The sequence below is a fragment of the Crocodylus porosus genome, unplaced genomic scaffold (assembly GCF_001723895.1).
Source record: "Crocodylus porosus isolate Cpor-Errol unplaced genomic scaffold, CroPor_comp1, whole genome shotgun sequence".
NCBI lineage: Eukaryota > Metazoa > Chordata > Crocodylia > Crocodylidae > Crocodylus > Crocodylus porosus.
This window is the reverse complement of record NW_017728951.1, coordinates 3,935,006-3,942,505: the sequence shown is the minus strand read 5'-3', so window position 1 is coordinate 3,942,505 and position 7,500 is coordinate 3,935,006.

The window sequence follows — 7,500 nt, the reverse complement described above, 5'->3', positions numbered from 1 at the left end:
CTTGTTTCTTCCCTGTGCTAACGAAAGCATAATGCTTAAAATCATTTACAGTATCTTTAATTCAGATTACACGCGCCAAGGCGATTTAAATCTGATTACCAAATTAGAAGGTTTTAAAACAAATCCTTTTAAATCTGATACTGTTGACTAAAGAGGGAAAAAAAAGTTCCATAAGCCCATCACATAACGTAACGATCCTGCCCCAGAAAGAAAGGGAGTTTTAAACCTTTTTGACAACAAATGCAGCTGCCCCACTATTTTGGACGATATTAAGCGAAAATGAATGCAAATCTGTGTTCAGAAGCCATCTGGCCAGAAATAGGGGAATCAGCTGCTCTTCACAACAGGCTCTGAGGCTGAATCTATTTCAGCTCATTTTCTAGATCATCTGGTCCTGCACCCAAAGCGTGGAAAATACGGTCTTTATCATTCACCAACTTTATCTTTTTTGTCACTATACTGCTGGCTACAAGCTACATGCAGTAAGAATCCCTCACATAGGATGACTCTGTATTTGTACCATAACGTTTGCAGGGTGCGTATTGTTAGGAAGCAGCCTCCCCCCCACCCCACACACACACACACTCACCACACACAGGATCTAAGTTTGCCAGTGTGATGGGAGGCAAGGAGCAGCCTGTGTGTGATATCCTTCAAATCTGGGATGGTGCTTAGCATGTGTGTGTGTTTGGGGGGGGTGTCTTAAAATCGCCCCTACAGTAGTCTGGAGTTTGAATGAAAGAGTCCAAGTTCATTTTTAAGCAGGGGGCACACGAGCCGGCGCGTGGTTCGTGTGCGGTGGCGGAGCAGGCAGGTCCGTGCCAGCGAGGGGCAGTTTGCGGGGCGCGGGGCGCGGGGGGCACGCATCCGGCTCGCCCGGCGCTGAACTTTGATTTCAGATTTTGAACTTCGGGAATCTCAGGCGGAGCAGCGAGGCCAGTGGCGTCCTTAGCAGGCGCGGTAGGACGGGGAAGAAACCCCCCCCCCCCCTTTTTTTTTTTTTCCTTGGGAACACCTTTCGCTAAGGAGAGGCTCGGAAATGAGCGTGTCTCCGCGGGCAGGTACGAGCCTCCTCTCAATTCTGGCTGGGCTCATTCAGGGACGCGTGGTAGCGCCAAGTCCTGACCTTAGGAAAGTTAGTCATGCAGAAGGTGTGTGGATTTGAATGAGATTTGCATGCTGCAGCCAAGACCTCCCGAAATAACGATCCTCCTCCTTATAGTGTGTGAAGTATTCCTTTTGTGTGAATTTACGGGGTGAGGCTTCAATGATCCCCCACAAATTTGCATTTAAATAGCGACATCAAGCGATTCGCGTGCCACACACCAGTGGGCTCCCAGATGTCAAGCCGAAGTCAGTCAGATGGCCATTGCCCAGCTGTCCTCCTAAACATCATACCAGAGCATGCAGTGACCTTAAAGGGACAGAGCCCTCCCTGGCTCCGCACCCTCCCCGCTCCAAAACCAGGGAGCCCTTTCGGCTGCTTCCTCCAGCAGGTTCCCGTGTGCAGACATCGCCTAGTAAAAGCTTGAAAGGGAAATCTCAACATCTACAATAAATCAAGTTTAAGATTCCTTTCCTCCTTCTCTCAGTGCTCTAACAACACACGGCATAATAACACATAATCACATACTGTACATGTATCACACAGATTAAAATTGATAGCCTCATTTCCACAGCTGTTATAGGATTCTCCTTAAACTTTATTTTTTTTTCCCCGGGACAATTCTCTTGGGACTATTATCTTAATCATTTCACATTTTTTCCCTGAAAGAAAACGCTACATTCCGATGTTTTAAATCATACAACTTTTAACACGTATTTACTTGCTAGTAAATTATGCCACTGCTCTGAATGGGGCTTCTTTCCAGAGCTGCCCTTTCTAGTCTGTGGGGGTGGAAGAGCCTCTTTCACCAAAGAAACTTTGCAGTGGAAAGTTCAGGTGGGGAATGACTGCAGGAGTCCTGTCCTTCGCTAACTCCCTGGCTTTTGCAGAGGGGCAAGTTCAGAATCTGATCAAACTTGCCAAGGTCCATATTTCAATTTTATTGTTTTAAGGCATCTTCTTTATTAACGTATTTGGTTCCAGTAGGTGTAATTTATGCCTGATTTAAGCGAAACAAATCTCTGCTAACTCTTGTTTCCTGCGTTTCAGAGGAGATATACATTTGTGTTTCAGGTATTTTTAATATAGCAATGCAATGCCCAAGTACTGCAGATTTCCCTTTTGGGAGGTTGTTTGCTGGCTAATATTTTAGAGGACGGTTCCCAGTGTAAATTCGAGGGGAAAATACTGAGCTAAGGTTTTAATTAACGTCGTATGGTTTAGTTTTTTAAGAAATCGTCAGTGCGGGGAAAGTGTGAGCTAGTCGTTCCCTGGCAGTCCCGGCGCAGTGTTAACCTTGCAAGGGGATTAGGCAGAGGGGATCATTCCCCTGCATCCTGCCGGGCTCCGGGGCCGCGCCAGGCGTGCTGCCTCGCTGCTGGCGCAGGGGCTGGGCAGCCCTCTGTGCAGTGACCACCTCCTTGCAGGGCGAAGCGACAAGCAAAGGTCCTTGGCGTCGGGACTGGCTCCGATGTGTCCCTGCCTGCGTTTCTTGCCCAAGTCAGATCCTGCCAGAGCTCACACCAGCACAAAGGGCAAAGTTGCAGGGACAAGGGGGACGGTCTGTTCAGAGGGAAGACTCCCCGCTCAGCTCCGTGTGCCAGGCATGGGAGACCTTATCTCCCATGCAGGAAACCTCCACGATTTTGTTTTCTCTCATTAGCCTCCCCAGTCGCATATTATTTATTTACTTCCTTTAGTTGTGGCTGTCCACATGCTTGACTTAGATTCAAATTCCTAAGCATCCCGAGCTTCAAAGCCGAATGAAAAGTGTGTGTGTGAAAATGATATGCACACCCTCAACTAAACCTCATCCTGTAAAGTTTCAAAACCATCAAGGCATGGGTTCATAGAGGGGTATATTCTGAGTGCCAAGCGCCCAGTAAAATTGTCTTTTCTTTTTGCTCTGCCAGGGAAAGGGGATGAACTAGAACTTCTTTCTGGAGCGAAGTGCGTGGATGAGACGTACATTTTGTGGAGAGGATCTTTTTAGCTCTATGGGAACACACAGGTTGGTGTGGTTTTCGCCTCCTCTTTCCTCCCCTTTTGGATCCGAAAGAAAATGCCTTGGGTTAATTGTGATGATGGCATCTCAGCGAAAGGGAACGAAAGGCAGGTACCTTTGAAAACTAGTAGATGAGTTCCATTAAGCAACAAGAAAAAATGTCTGCATAGGGATGTTTAATTCTATAAGTGAAGAATTTCCAGTGTAGAGAAATCGTGCGAGGTGGTGAAGTTTGATAAACAGCGCCTCCTTGGGTGGGGAAAAGAGATTTTCATCGCAAATAAGATCTGGATCGCAAGGAAAAAACTATCATACATCATATTGTCTTATTAGGGATAATGAAATTATAGGTTTACCCGCTACTATTTCAGAAACGCTCGTGTTCGTTGAACTATAGTCTAGGTTTTCCTTCCCCCCTCCCCCAAAATAGCTCTTTCTGATCATTTAGCTGCCCTTATCCAACATGCCATTGGAGAGGGCTGTGTAAGAGTAATTGCAATATTCTCACATTTTCTGGTGGTGCAGAAGAGCCGTGGCCAACAATATGCTGATTCTCTCTTGTAAGATGTATCTAGTTGGATTTGAAAAGTGTCACGTTTCCAGCTTTCCCTCGTACTCACAATCAACTTCGGTATAGAAATAACGTCATTTTATTTGGCAAATGAGGTGCCTACTCGGGGAATATAGTTACTTAAGAGTAAACAAACTGTTTATGTAGGCAAGTGTATCTGACACAGAATAGCGCTCCTGGTTGTCATGATGCTTCTTGCCTGGGATCAGAATTTGGTTGGAGTCAAAAAGCACATTTTTGTAGCACTTCAAACTCTTTCTGCAGCTAATAACGCTACAGTGGAGTTGCCCCGGGTGTTGAGTCAGGGGGCTTTCTTCAAAGATATCCATGGGAGCTGATTGCAAATCAAAATCACGATAGTCAAACAGTTGCACAGAAGTCGGCAGTCTGGCAAACTGTCTTTCTTAAGGAGGAGTGAAAAAGAGAAATCATATCTAGGCAGGCAGATGGGGGGGGGGGGCTGCTGAGAATGGAGAGATCGTCTCACTCGTGCTTAGAGTGAAGTTTCGCGGCGTTTAGGAAGAGACATTTTCTTGCTTATCATATTGCTATGTCCCTGAAAGAAATCACACAAAAGCAGGTCTTCTGTAGTTATCTCAAGCACTGTTTGTTATCCTCACCGCCTGATGAACCCTGAGCGGTACACACATCTTTATGTGTTACACAAACTTACCTATAGAAGTTTGCAAATCGACCAGTGCCTTATTATGCTACAATAAAAATATAAACTGACTCAAACTGAATAAACAAGGATCGATCAGATAATTTCCGATATTATAATTGGCTTTAATTAAACGCACTTCGTTCTAATTAACTCTGAAATTTTAGCATGCTTTGGGACGTTGGTGTCTGATTTGATATTGTCAGTCCAGATGTCCTAATAAAATTCAATCCTCCACTCAAGACTTCAATATTCACTAAGAACAAAATGCAAATTAAATGTAAAACCTAAAGTATCGCCAAAGGTATAATCAAGAAAGGTGTCTCAAAACTTCTCACTTTTTATTACGCAGTAGTTAGAAAATGCAGATTACATCCTAACAAGACCTCTCCTGAATAATATAAAGCTTAACTCTTTCATGGTCAAGGGTTGCTCTCCCTGACGCTCCAGTCTAGAGGGGCTTGATCACTTCATACAGCCCAACCTGCAGCAAAATCCTCTTGACACAGTGATCACGTTTTATGATGTGTGCCCACTTAAGGCAGAGAAGACGAGGGGGGTTCTGTGCACCCAGGCAGCGGAGTTTTTGCACATTTGCTAACGTTACACTGGGTCCACAAAAAGTTTCAGCTATTAACAACTATGCAGCCAGAGCCAAGGATCCGAGAGCTGTTCCAGATCATTAGGCAGGACGGATATTTCCTTTTCCGTCAACATTATGGAAGTTGTGCGCTGGGCAAACGCCGGGCCCAGTGGCTAGTTCAGCCAGGTCCAGTCATTAAAGAAACTGGTACGAGACACTACAATGACATGACAGCCTGAAAAAAGAAAAAAAAAAGCTGATACTCTTGCCCTTGGAAAGGAGCGGAGAAAAAGGGACTCCCTTCTTCTGGCAGAAGACCTTTTCATATACTTAGACTTTCTCCGTAAGCAATCGCTGTCTTTTAAATAATTAAAGCCTTAAAAGCAGGTCCATGATCTGCAAAGTTACATGACAGCTCTTCTTTGTAAAGCCTATTAGAGATCCTGTGTGATGGCTAGTGGACAGTTTACCTTGGTAAATCTCACTTCTTTGTTTTACTGCGGTCTCTTTCGGATGCGGTCCTTTATTAACTCAGCACCTCTGCTCATGGCAGAGACCAGGATACGTGCTGCTTAAAAAAGAAAGCTATTCCCACATTAAACATTTGTATGTTTTCCATACTAATGGAGTCACTTAAAGCTGTTGCTAATTTAACTTTTTAAAAAGGCCACACTGTGGTGATTTGCATTTTCTTTAGGATATTGAAATGAAGAGAAAACTGCTGGGCGGTGAGGCTGCCCAGAGCATAGCTGGGGGCCATGCAGAAATAAAAACAGATAAAGAAAAGAAGAAAGAAAGAAACTGGCTTCTCTTCTAGACTATTAATAAGCAATTTGTCCCGCTGAAATTTACATTGCAAAGAAAAACGTGTCCAAGCGTTTGTCTGCTGTCGAGTTGTGTCAGCGCTGTCCAGCCTGCGCGGTGCGTGGCTGCGTTTTACCACAAAGGTGATTTATGAGAAGGTTTGAACTTTCGGTCCTTCTAACTGTTAGGCAGGTCCTGGTGCACATGGCTTGCTTGGCGATTTATTTGCATATACGTGACCGCTCCGTTTTTCTTGGGCACCTTTCATTTCAGGCTGGGCTTGTCACTCTACTGCACAACAAGGCACATGGCAGGGCTTGGCAGGAAGCAGAGAGCACGCGGTGACCGGCCCAGCGCTTACTTTCCAATTCCGCTCCCCGCGCTAAACATGGCACTTGCTTTGGAAGTTTATTTTAAAATCAATTTAGCAGCTCTTTGGAAATAAATACATTCTAGTTTGGGTAAACAACAAGTGCTGAGACCGACATTTCTCCCAGCAAAAATGTCCCTCTCGCAGCGGAGAAAGGAGCAGGCGGCTGTAGCGTGGGGACGGTGTGCCATCTACAGGACACTTGCATTTGCATTTGCAGCAGGCGAGGCAAAAACGGGCTTTTCCCATAATGTCCTTCTTACATTTTGATTGCTATTTAAGTCACTTATAAAAATTACTCGGCTCGTTCTTTGTGCCATTTTGGTTATGAAACATTGATTATTTGTTACTTGAACTTTTACGCACTATATTAAAACTTTGGAAATAATAACGGCTCCAGCCCCTGCCTGCAATTTCTAAGACATTAGATTAAAAGATATGAAATGTAAAGATAATGCAATTTGATTTGTTAGTCTAACTCCGCGATTTGAGAGTTGATGTCCCCAAAGACTAGGCTAGCTTTTTCCCTTTATTTATTTTTATTAAAACATCAATCTACTCTGGAGCTGGGTGAACTCAGTTTCACCTAGAGAACATAAAATTCTCCATACCAAGGAAATAAGCACCTTTCATAAATCAACAGTATTCCTGACAGATCGATCAATTTTTGGTTGTTAATCCGAAAGGAGGAGTTTTAATTGCTTCCTGCCTTTTAGTTCAGGCACCTCGGAGTTTCAGCCCCTGCAGGACTCGCCTCTGTGCTCACTGCTCTTGCACGGGCGGGGGGGGGCGGGGGGGGAGCCAGACCTCCGGCCAAGCAGCCCAAGCCGCTCCCCGCCCTGGCGGCCGGCTCGGTTTCACACCCCGGCCCGGAGCACCCGGCCCGGCTGAGCCGCTGCGGGTGGCATCCCGGACGCGCACCCGCGCTGGCCATGCCTGGCAAGGCAGCGCGGGACAAGACAGACAGTACAGACATGCAGAGAGAGGTAGGACCTGTTTGGAGAAGGCAGCGCGTTAGGGACACGTGCAACGTGACAGCCAGCCCTGCGGATCCCGCCTGCCCGGCCGCCGGCGCTGCCCGCCCCGCGCCCCGAGCGCCACTTGCCCGCGCGCAGACGGCGCGGCGGCGGGAGCCCGCTTACCTTGCACGGCCAGGGCGGCGCGAGCCCGGGTCCCTGCCCCGGCCGGGAGCGGGGCAGTGTTTACTGTGGCGGGCGCCGGGCTGAGCAGCGTGTGTGATCGGGGCTATTTAATACATTACTTACCCGACGGCAGCCTCGGGAAATGCTCTGCGGGGCCACGCGCGGTGCGGAGCGCGGCAGTGCGCAAGCGCCCCCCTGGTTTAAGCGGGAGGGAGGCGGGCGCGGCTGGGGACGGGGCGGGCGGAGCGCAGGCTTGGGG